This window comes from Phycodurus eques, chromosome 13 (genome assembly GCF_024500275.1).
Source record: "Phycodurus eques isolate BA_2022a chromosome 13, UOR_Pequ_1.1, whole genome shotgun sequence".
Classification (NCBI taxonomy): Eukaryota; Metazoa; Chordata; class Actinopteri; order Syngnathiformes; family Syngnathidae; genus Phycodurus; species Phycodurus eques.
This window is the reverse complement of record NC_084537.1, coordinates 15,023,022-15,035,427: the sequence shown is the minus strand read 5'-3', so window position 1 is coordinate 15,035,427 and position 12,406 is coordinate 15,023,022. Positions and strand designations below refer to the sequence as shown.

At 39.5% G+C, this 12,406-nt stretch overlaps 1 long non-coding RNA gene across 1 annotated transcript; it reads right to left on the bottom strand.

Annotated features, from left to right (window-relative positions):
- Positions 1–5,474: 5,474 nt before the first annotated feature.
- On the bottom strand, positions 5,475–10,995 carry LOC133412111 (uncharacterized). The gene is made up of 3 exons (XR_009769734.1): positions 10,544–10,995; positions 8,284–8,442; positions 5,475–7,376 (listed from the first exon to the last, which is right to left on the bottom strand). It is a non-coding gene; the product is annotated as an uncharacterized LOC133412111 (long non-coding RNA).
- Positions 10,996–12,406: the final 1,411 nt, after the last annotated feature.

Below are 12,406 nucleotides of genomic sequence, written 5' to 3'. Positions count from 1 at the left end.
AATACTAACGCTATAAATGTGGTTGGTTGTGTTCATATTCTATATCGGAATGATCCCTACCGCAAACAGCAAAAAAATTAAAATGCATGTAATTGACGACCCCCTGAAATTTATTATAATTGCCTATATTAATAGTTTAAACAGCAACTATACCGCAAATGATAAGCTTAAAACACTTTAATATAATTTCAAACTCATTTTACAACAGTGCCATGTACATCCTGTGAAGACTGGTACACACACGGTATTTTTCAAATCTTAAAAGATTTTTAACACTTAAAAAAGACATTTAACACTTTTGGTCGTATTGTGTGTGGTGTCATGCGATCATCTGAACACAGAGCCCCACCCACATAAAGATTCTGTTCTCCCGCTGATCTCAAAATATCGCGTGATCACACATCATCTCACAAAAAACCAAGACAGGCAGACACTTGCGGGTATGCGCCGATGTTACCCGAGTGTTTCCGAAGGTTGCTGGAAGTGGGACCACTATAACATGCCAAACTTCATAAGATGTGCTTATTAGGATTAAAAAAAAAACTGACAATGTAATAGATGCATACTATTAATGTGTATTTTAAATGTTTGTATTTACCGGTAGTTTCTCCCCCGAAAAACTGTATGCAAGAAAAAACTGAAGTTTTACTTATTTTGCGATTATGATGTATTATTGATGTTTTCTCCCAAAAAATCACCTATTCCTGTTTCATGATATTATTGTTATTATTGGCAAAATACTGTCATAATATTCTTTCGTAAATTACTCCTACTACTGTGAACATCTGTTTTTTTTAGACGAAAGGGGATAAGTGTGAGACAGGCGCTGCTCTGACATCCATCGGCATTGACACTTCGGCTGTTAACACGCGGCTGCGCTTGTTATCACCTTGCTGCCTCTACTAATTGCGTGAGTACGTGAGCATGAGAGTGGGTCACACACACACACACAATTTAAAGCTTTAATGCTTATATACGACAACAATCGGGAACTGGTTGAGATGGAGTTGAGTTAAAAGTCAGGAAAAAAAATAAATAATTCCTCCGCTCATGGATAAAAGCAACAGTGGTATGAGACCGGCAGTGATGCCGGTAACGCGTTACTCCCCCCCAAAAAAAACACCCTTTTGAGTAACGAGCAAAGTAACGCGTTACTTTTCCCGGGAAAGCAATTAGACGACAGTTACTTCTTCAAACCAACAATAGTTACTTTTGCATCATCAATGTCTCTCCCCAAATACTAATTTGTAGCTTGTGAGTCGAACAAAGAGCAGTCCAGCTGTGCAGAAGCATTAAACAGAGACCACGCTGTTATTCCACAAATAGAAGAAATCGATGGGGAAGTGTTTGTTTATTACACAATGCACAGTGATAGTGCATTGCTATAGAAGTGTAAAGAAATGCACAATTTCACTGTCACCACACTATTTTTGTTATTTTCCTGAGTAAAAAGTCTATTTCATTCTTGTTACATTTTTATTTACACATTAAGAATACAGTTTTACTGTCGTGTTATACGCACAATGCATTGTGGGTTAATTATTCATACTAAAGTGTGCGGTCTTAAATCGGTCACGGAGGGTAAGGACTGACTCACTGAAGGACTTACAATACTTATCTTAAACAATATTTACAAGGAAAAGTGAGAACTCTCAACTTCATCTGGAATCCGGACTGTGAGCTGGTTTAACGCGCTGCACAGCTGGCGTCACATAGTAAGAAAAAAAACTTTTCTCGCTCTTCGCATCAAAATTACTGTGGTGGGAGCAATGGTGTGTGTGTGTGTGTGTGTGGGTGCGTGTGTGTCTTTGTGTCACTTACTTTTCACGTTTATGTACACGCACACACACACATTTGCCTTCATGAACCACAATCAACAGTGTACTAAGAATGGTGTGCTTCTTTACATTTAGGTACTCACTGTATTGCGTTTGCATGTCAAGTCTGCACTAAGTTGCTGATTTAATGTGGCTTCAACTACACTAATATTTAATTTATTGGTTCATGTTGATGAAATCATTCTGTAACTTGTGTGGCGTACATTACAAAGTAATGGGTACAGTTAAACTAATGCTTTTTTGTACTGTGCATAAGTGATATTCCTGCCACTTGGCAGCTGCTGAAAGTAACTACAAAGTTCCCTTTTTCTAACTAAGTTACTTTTAAGATCAAGTAATTATTAAGGTAACTAAGTGACTTTTTCAAGGTAACTGTGGCAACACTGGCGACCGACTGCTTGTGTGTCGGTGTGTGATAGAAGCACAATTTGGAGATACATTTCAATAAGGTACGAGTTGGATACAACAAAAAAAGGAACAGGGCAGTGGGCAGTCTGCAGCACAGTATAAAGTAGATTTAGATTTACTGGAGAGGCAGCCGTAGGGTGAGAGGAGGGAGCATGCTGTGACAACAAGAGAGATTGCGTGATTTCCGAAGACGAAAAACATGGCGGCGCCCTTTGCACAGTCTTGAAAAAAATAACAGCTACTACAAGATAAAATTTCTCTTTTCACGAGTCTTTTTCAACGGCGGATGATCGCTTCATTCTTTTCATTTTTCCTTCGCCAGCTTCGCGAGCAGCGGTAATGTACAGAGAGCCACTTGCTATCCGCGGAGCTACGTCAACGTCAGCTCGTCTCGACATGGAGGATCCCAGCCAACGCGTCAAACTGCTGCTGATGTGGAAAAAAGCTGATTCTTCCACCTAAACTGAGGATTTGCTTGATTCGACAGAGATACAGACGAATGTCCTCTTTTCAATCGACAAGAAATTGTCAATTGCACTTGATTTGCTTCGCCAGGAGATCACCGAACTGAGCAAGAGCTTGGAATTCACGCAACAATAAGTGAATGAGCTAAGATTAGATAATACTGTGCTTCGATCAAACATCGTGTCAACGTCAGCAGAACTACAAACTCTTAGACTGGAATATAAACTCATGAAAGAAACTACGTTGGACATTCAATCAAGAAGCATGCGCGACAACCTCATTTTCTCAGGCATTCCAGACAATGTTCCGGAAGACCCCGAGGAGCAGATGAAAAAGTTTATGAGAATTAAGATACAGTCGAGAAGATTACTTTTCACCGCGTCCACCGATTGGGAGGCCCTCGTCCAGGAAACCGACCACGTCCCATCATTGCAAAGTTTGAACACTTTCAGCAAAAAGTGCTTGTAAAATCCAAAGATCGGGAGGTTCAAGGGACTTTGTTTGGAATGAACGACCAGTTCCCCAAGATGATTAATGAGAGCCGTAGTTTTGTATCCGTTGATGAAGAATTTCCTTGACAAAGGCAAACGAGCGTGGTTAGTTGTCGACAAGCTATATGTCGACGGCCTACTGTATCGTGATGCCAACATCATGCCCTGGCTCTTCTAGACAAGTACTTCTTTTGATCTGTTGTCGTTATGAATTGTCACAAATGTATTTTGTTTCATTCGCATGCCACCAGCATGAATCCTCACTCCTATCTCTCTGCATTCCTGCTCTGCTTGCTTCCACACACACTAAATGCACAAGTCGCTCAAAACTCTTTTTGCGCACCACAAACCACCACCACACACCATATTATCCCCTCGTCACTGTTTGTTTCCTGTGTTCAGTGTTTACTCGTTACCCTTCTATGTACCCTGGTTTTGCAGTCCTCAAATATAGCATTTGTATCACCCTCCCTCAATAACATTCGTCAACACAATACCAAAACAAAAACAAAAAAAAACTCCCAACAACAAAGAATGCATCGTACCAAATCCATTTAAAATTATGATACACACACCCAATATATTTCACACTTAACATTCATGTTTTGGAATGTCAATGGCATTCGATCACAGGCAAAGAGAATTAAGATTATGGATTATACCACTAAATTTAAAACAGACCTCCTCTTATTACAAGAAACCCACCTTGCTAAATCAGAAGAAAAATGCCTCATTGACTCTAATTTCACTCAGGTTATCTCAGCCTTTTATAACTGTAGACAAAGAGGAGTCTCAATACTAGCCCATAAAAGACTCCATTTTACAATAAATACTACAGTAGCAGATCCAGAAGGCCGATATATAATTATACAGGCTACAATATTTAACAAGCTTTATACAATTGTCAATGTATACGCTCCAAATAAAGATGATCCAGCCGTTTTTCACATGCTCTTTTCACACTTGTTAAACTTGTCAGCCACTTCTACAATTATTATTAACGCTAAATCCCCTAATAGATCGCTCAAATCTCAAAAATAGTAATGGAGCCAAGTAATCGAGCCAAGAATCCCACTCCTCACTGTGGTGCAACCATTTGATGAGGTATTGTAATTGGTTAGCTACATAATAGTGTTTAAAGTTGGGAGCATTTAGGCATGTTCCGGCATGAAAGGGATACAGATTTTTCATTCTGCTTGACCTATCAGCCGAAAAGGACCAAAAAATAAAAATAAAAAGATTTACCGGACATTTTATTTGCACAGTAATTATAATTCCAAAAGATAGCCGACTAAGTGTTAACACAAAACCTTCAGACTTCTGGTAAAAAAAAAAAAAAAAGAAGCTTCCTAGAACAGCTGAAAAATATTTGGAGTTAATCAGAGGCACTTTAAATGGTGGCAGGTGGGCCTAGTCACGCCTAGCCAACTTGAGTTTGAATGTGATTGGTTAATTCTGAACACAGCCACCACATTCCCAGTTATGAAGGTGTGCACACTTGCGCAACCACATCATTTTGTTTTCAGTGGAGTTGTACAGGTTATATGTCACATTAAAGTTTTAAAATGATTTTTGTTAGTGCCATTTTTATATGTAAAAAACAAATTTGAACAGGGGTGTGTAGAAGTTTTATATCCATTGTATATGCAGCACAATAGTCATCAGCAAAATTAAAATAATGTGCAAAATCTTTGCTATCATCAACTAATCTATTCAGTTAATGAGGACACTAATGGGAGTTTGGGTTCATTCTATATGTGGTAGTCCTAGAATCCCATCCATTGTTTTTTTTTCCATTGGGTTTTCCCAGACAACACAGGTGTGTGTGTGTTATTTTTCCATTTTTTTGAAGGGGAATCACACATTCAGGCTCATTCCGGCAGGTTGTCACGACAATTTTAGTTGCCAGGCTGTCATCAAGGACACTAACCTTATTTCATTTCTATGACATCAGCCCTTGTCTGCGTATTTTCAGCTTGCACACAAACACACACGCAAACTATGACTCACCAGACACTTCAGTCGGTACACCTGCACAATCTTTTGACATCCAATAAAGAGATTTGTCAAGAAATGTAGAAAATGACACCGTCAGAGACGTATTGCTATAAAAATGTGTTTACTATTGTGGTTGTAATTTGCAGTAACATACAGTTTTATTTCATGACACTAATATTTTGTCCACTTAATGTAGCTTATAGGCAACCAAAACACATCAAACATCTCTGATAACCTGATAGACCTCCATTGGTGCAAATTCATTGCAGACAGAGTTGAATAAAATGTGCATGTGATTAAAGCAACATCCCCAATGTATGTAAAATGCGCACGTAAGCCTTGAACTTCTTCGATGCGAGCGTGGAAGCTAAGCTCTCTTGATAGACCGAGAGTGCATCATAACAGGATTAGCGCAAGTGGAATAGAGTGAGAGACTAAAGTTAGAGGTGTCGTAGCTCCGTGTGAGCACGCATCCCTGTGAAGGGATGGAAAATGTGAAAATTTATATCTCTCACCACTTAGGCAACAACTAAGAGCGGTGAACAACCATATCCTCTGTCTGGTTGTTTAGTGGGTCAGAGATCGCTGCGTTAGAGACAATTTTAGTTGTAAGTGAATCTGCGGGTTGAAAGGTTTTGAAATCAACAAACGTCCCTTTAAAGTTCTGCTGTCACTTTCTTGCCTCTTGCACTGACCGTGAACTGCGTTAGACGAGTGCAATGAGCTATCAAGTTGCGTCCCGCCACACAAACAGCAGCTCCAAAGCCCATTTATGGCCAGTGGGCGGGTGGGGAACCCCTGCGAGCCAGGCAGCGGTGTGAGATATCAAAGCTGCTATCTCGAAAGTCAGCCAAGCCAGCCGCAGTGGAAACTCCATGATGTCAGAGGCATGCTGGGTATTTATGCCTGTCCAAGATTGGTTTAGGTACATAGTAGACTGGGAGAGGCCAGAGCTGATGAAAGATGATGTTCACATGCAACGACACTGCAGGGTGTGGGCTTCCCCTCAGATAAACTGATGCAACCACTGCAAATGTCAACAATAACATGCTACCCTTTTGCTTTTTATACATATACATTAGTGAGTGCAAGTTAAGAATGTAACCCATCCATCCATCCATTTTTCTTTACCGCTTATCCTCACTAGGGTCACGGGGGTGCTGGAGTTTCCACCATTTATCCATCATAGGTTATAAAAGTGGTGCCTTGAGATGCGAGTGACCCGAAATCAATCAATCAAAAAGAGGCTCCAAGCTGTATGTTGCAACACCCACTTGAAGTTTACTGTCAAACTAAAAATAAAACAGAGAATTCTATGTTGTGTATTTAAAAAGAGAAGTTTTAATTGAGTTACTTTGTTTGCCAAAACCATGTTTTCTTCCGCTGCCAACAAGGTTATGTTGTCATGTGGTGTTTTGGTCCTTCTGTTAACAAGTAACACAGTCATGAAAAACAAAATTTTTTTGAGCATAGGATTGCCCATCTGCTGCATCACGTAAAAACTGTGTGTGTGTGTGTGTGTGTGTGTGTGTGTACCTCAACAATTATGAATCACATTGGAGTTTGTTTAAACTAATTACATCTTATCTGTACCTTAACATCCCAGTATAGTCTATTTAATTGTGTCAGTTTACATACAATAATGTTTACACTCATATCATATCATACATGTAAGTGAGCAAAATCACATTCAAAGTAACAAGATTCCAGCGTCACAATACACGTCATCTCTTGGTATTTTGTTGTTTTTACAATTTACAGTGGTTAACTGTGACCCTATAAAAAAATATTTGGATTTCCAGTACGTTGCACAAGTGGTTAGCGCCTCTGCCTCACTGTAGAGAGGTCCTGGGTTTGAATCCTGGCTTGGGCCTTCCTGTGTGAACGTGGGTTATTTTCGGGTACTCAGGCTTCTTCGCCCATTCGCCAAAACATGCATGCTTGGTTAATTGAAGACTAAATTGTCCATAGGTGTGAATGTGAAGGTGAATGGTTGTTTGTTTAAATGTGCCTGCGATTGGTCATAATGAGGAGAAGCGCAATAGAAAATGGATGGATGGATGATGGGATATTTTGTTCGAAATGAAAGCAGCATCCCAGTTTTCTCTTTTAAAAAAGAAAGATATTGCAGAGAGAATGGAAAGTTATGATGCACCAAGGGAAGGACACACGATTCCTGAAAAACAATGAAAGAAAAGAGTCAAGGTCAAAGTGTTGTGGTGAGACAAAAAATAAAATAAAAATGAGGATAAAAGGGAAAAACAATGTCAAGCTAAACCAATTATGGATTTTTACCAAAGACAAAAAGGATAACTGAAAGACAAAAGAAGAAAAGTACAGGAGAAAAGAAGGGGGAAACTACCCATCTTGACTTTCATGATGCTGGTAATTCATATATAATTTCTTCTCATTACATTGTCTGCTTGTTACATTTTGACCTCATACATGTCAATGATAGTTTACTGCGGTCTGCATTTAGCATGGGCGTTTGATCCTCTAAAAACATCCCTGAATCTCTCATTTTGAACCTTTTCAAGGTGCTTCAGATGCTCCAGACAGGTTGCATCAGCGACGAGGCCACATGAAATTCTCTCAAAAAGCATCATCCTTGGGCTGGATTTCTGCCAATCATCTGCCCCTTCAAAAAGCACCCTCAGTTACACAACCAGGTATGCAAGATAATCATGGACTGAATAATTAAGTGTGCCCCGTGACAGCAACTGTGTGTGTGTTTGAGGGGACTTTTGGAAGGACTCCACTGTATGAATCACCCTCTGTGTTGTGCCTCAAGCTTCCTTTGGATCCAAAAAGAGCAGGTCACACAGACACGGGCTTAATAAATGCCAATGAGGAAAGGTAACCATAGTTCTGTTTTTAGCCGGCAACAAAAGATTTTGAAAGCCTATCCGCATTCGGATTTATGCGTCCTTGTCTGGCAAAATTGTGAAATACTTAAAGGCGATTATTTGCAGCACTTCTTTATTTGTGTTTTTTTTTTTTCCATTTGTGCGCTACTCCTATTTCTGTAAATGGCAATTCACCTCCAAACAAAAACACTCCGATGTGAAATCTGTTGTCCTCACCAAGGTCAAGCCACTGCTAAAATAAATAAAAAAGAATCTGAGATCCACACAGCTCCGATCAATAGGCTTCTGGCAGAGTTCGGGCTCAATACTGGAGTCAAATGCCGTATTGGTTTCCAGTCCAAAGGAGATTTAGTATGCGCCGTCGGGAAGGCCAATCTAAAAACAAAATAATGAGTTCATTGTCGTTGTAAATTTTAAAAAGGTCTTAAGATAATTATTTTATTGGATTTAGTGTCAACTGCCTTTTTTTCCCATAATATAGAACTGTCTCAGCTCAGGTGTACACTAGGGGTTGTTAGAATTTTTTTGTAGTCGACTATATTGTAATGGGATCGATGACGTCATTGATATTTTTTCAGTACAGTACAGCCAGCCCTCCCCAAACTTTTTTGCATCATAGACCGGTTTCACTTAAAGATATATTTTGATGGACTGAAATACAAACAAATAAAAAAAACTTATTGAAAATTAATTTCATCACTATGCTAAATGTAGTACAGAGTTGCCCCGCAAATGTTTCTAAACCTCACTAGCACCCCGGTCTCATTTACTGTTGTAAGATGGCATATCATAGCCAAGCTAAAAAAATAAAAAAAAAATGTAAGCATTTCTCTGTTTCTATTTCATTTGTGCTTTTATTGTAGTTGAGGACAGACTTGCATAATTTGCAAGTGACAATACATACTACTGGTCTTCTTTTTAGTAAAATATTTCCACACGCTTGTATCATACATATGGCTGTATGCCGTACTGGTACACAGATGTCTGTATTGTAAAGCAAGTTTTAAGTGACCCAAGTATCATAATGCTGGTGTCTGTTGTATCATAAAAAGATGATGAATGAAGTTCTTGTTAGTACACAGTTGAATTAAAGTTAGTTATTTTGCACTTTAAAAGTATAATTTGTATTTATTATTTGTTGAGGTTATTTTTCATGGTTTTCTAATCTATTTTTTATGTAATCTATTCAAATGCAGAATATGCTTATGTCTAAATTAAGCAGTGGTTCTGTTGCAATTTAAATGTATATTTTTGTATTTACTGGTTATATTGAAGTTATTTTTCAGAATTTTCTATAATTTGTATTTATTTTATTCAATTGTAGTACATTTGTATGTTTAAAGTTACTTTGTGTAACCCATTGGTTAATAATAAATGGGTCAGTTTTTCTCAAATCTACTGTTGCTGATTATTGTTCTCTGTTTGAGTAATATTACTTGATCAAGCCTTTTCTAAGATTCGATACGACAAAATAAGTAAAGTATGGATGATTATTGCTGATATCGGATCAGACCGATATCGGTATAGGGCAAAACTCAAGGCTGCAATATCGGTGTCGGATCAGAAGTGAAAATGTTAGGTCTGGACGTCTCTAAACAAGACACAACAACAGACCACCATGTTTATAAATAAACTGTGATAAAAATTTCAAAGTTAGTATTACCGTTTCAAATTTCAATCATTGTTACCACTACCGTATATTTAGCGTCATGCGTTGTGCTATGTGTGTGCGTGGCTCCTTCAAGGGGCAATCGAGATAGAGCATGATGCAGCTCTAGCTGAGTGTAGCTGAAATATCAGAATCAGAATCATCTTTATTTGCCAAGTATGTCCAAAAAAAACACACAAGGAATTTGTCTCCGGTAGTTGGAGCCGCTCTAGTACGACAACAGACAGTCAATTGACAGAACACTTTTGAGACATAAAGACATCGAGGAAAACAGTTACTGAGCAATAAAGGGTTGCTAGTTATCTGGTAATGCCGATATAATTATTTTTTTTTTTTTTACAATTGTGCAAAAAGATGCAGAGTCCTCGACCCCTTCGAGCAGTTTCGAATGACTAATCTCGCAATAATCCGGTGCAATGACCATTGTGCAAAGGGCGCCGAGACTTCAAGGAGTGTATGCGGTTTAAAGTGACTAGTAGCGCAATAATCTGGGACAATGTTGATTGTGCAAATGTTGCAGATACTCCTCAGTCAGTGTGCAAATGGGGAAGATGCTACTCTGGCATGAGTGGGCAGTATTGGTCAACAACAGATATGCAATTAGTGCAGCGTGGCGAGACTACTTCAGTGAGTGCACGAGTAGTATATAATTGGCCCGACAGAAATGTCACAACAAACTCAGACAAAAGAAATTGGCAGCATGTTGCAATGGAATTGTAAGTTAGCTGTTTAAGAAGTTGATTGCAAGAGGGAAGAAGCTATTGGAATGTCTGCTAGTTCTAGTTTGCATTGATCGGTAGCGCCTACCTGAGGGAAGAGCCGGTCACCGGGATGTGGAGGGTCCGAGAGGATTTAGCAGGCTCTTGTCTTAGTTCTGGCAGCGTGCAAGTCCTCAAGGGTGGGTAGGGGGGTACCGACAATCCTTTCAGCAGTTTTGATTGTCCGTTGCAGTCGGAGTTTGTCCTTTTTTGTAGCAGCACTAAACCAAATATCACTGACAAAACAAAAACCAGAGTCTGTCTCCGCTCATTCCTGCAGTGGAGGGGAAAACAGAAGCACCAATGAAGTTCAGGCACCCCTGACTTGACATCATGTGGACAAATGGCTTGAGTTGACAAAATGCGCGACAAAAGCTTGAGAATAACCAACTTGAATTTGTTCTCCCTTCCTGTTAAAATCTAGTTTCAATTTGATTGTGAATTTCCCCACAGTCACCGTGGAAATTTTGCTCATCCCCAAAGTCAATTAGGGTCACACTATGGTCACAAGGTACAATGAATGATGTTTGCTTACACAGTTGTGTCAACAGCTTCCTCTTTGACTCAGTGTCATATTAAATTACAGGCACTCTGAGTCAGTGACAGAGCTACCTCTCTGTGTTTTTCCATCAGGCCTTCTCCAACAAAGGCTGTGTGCCACCACACGCCCTGTCTAACTCGTGCTTCTTTGAGTGGCAGTGTTTTCATCTGACAGTCAATCAATGGCGCAGCAGCCCAGCAAGGGCATGAATCAGCAAGAAACTGATTGTATCAACGTGTCCTTCATTTAATCTGTGATTAATCCGCGCCACCTCCACTCGCCGCTCCAAGAAAATGGTTATATAATTTCGGAATATCGCATTCTTGCTTCAATGACGGACTATATGAGGACACACATCAGTATCAGAGTAACACACTTGAAATGCCTTAAAGGAGCCAATTAAAGTTACTGAATTACAACTTGGTCTACAGTTTTACTATAAACACGATGGACGAGATACTGCAGTCCAAAATATGTCACAGACACAAGAAAAACACATGCATGCATTAGTTAACACTCATTCTGGTCAGCCTTCAAGGCGCCAGCCACTACAGTACGGCAATGGCTTTCCTGTCTGACCTTGGCGTGATCATCCAGTTTGACGGTTGGGGATGTTTCCACTCTGGGTGCGCTATGGCTGATCAAGCATATTGATCACTACAAAAGGAAAGATCCCGACTCTCCGCAGTGACATTGTGTCACAGCCTGAACACCGTTAAGCACCAAAGTTTGGCTGCCCTGACAAAACCTTAATTTCTTTGAGCCCCTCAGAAACCAGATCACTGGACTACTATACATTGGTACCTTGAGATACAAGTTTAATTTGTTCAGTGACCATGCTCGTCACTCAAAACACTCATATGTCAAATCATCTTTCCCCACTGAAAGAAATGGAAATGCCATTAAACAGTTTATTCGTCATGATTTAATAATGCAATCTAATTCATTGTCCTGCTCCTTCTGTTGTGCCAGATTTGGCCACTAGGAGGCAGTATAATACAGTCATGCAGACACAAATGAACAGTACTTCTTCAGGTATGTGGTTGTTGAAAAAATTGAAACAACATTACAAGAATGTATTATATAACATTATTTGAAATGGTAGTGGCATGATTTGCAGTAGTCTTGTGACTGGAGGGATGCAGCTCATTTTGAAACAGCTCCATCAATGTCTGGATAGTAGTTATATGGCTCAAATATGATTCTACACTTTGTAATAGGCTTGGGGTACTGGAACTGGTTTCTTATAAGGCATGCCCCTGCTTGCCTTTAACCGGTGAGACATTTGAGGCTCAAACAACCTAAAAGAGTCCAACACTCCCAAAAGAATTCTCTACAAGTGTTTTGTTTCATAAGGTGCTTTCCTTTAGC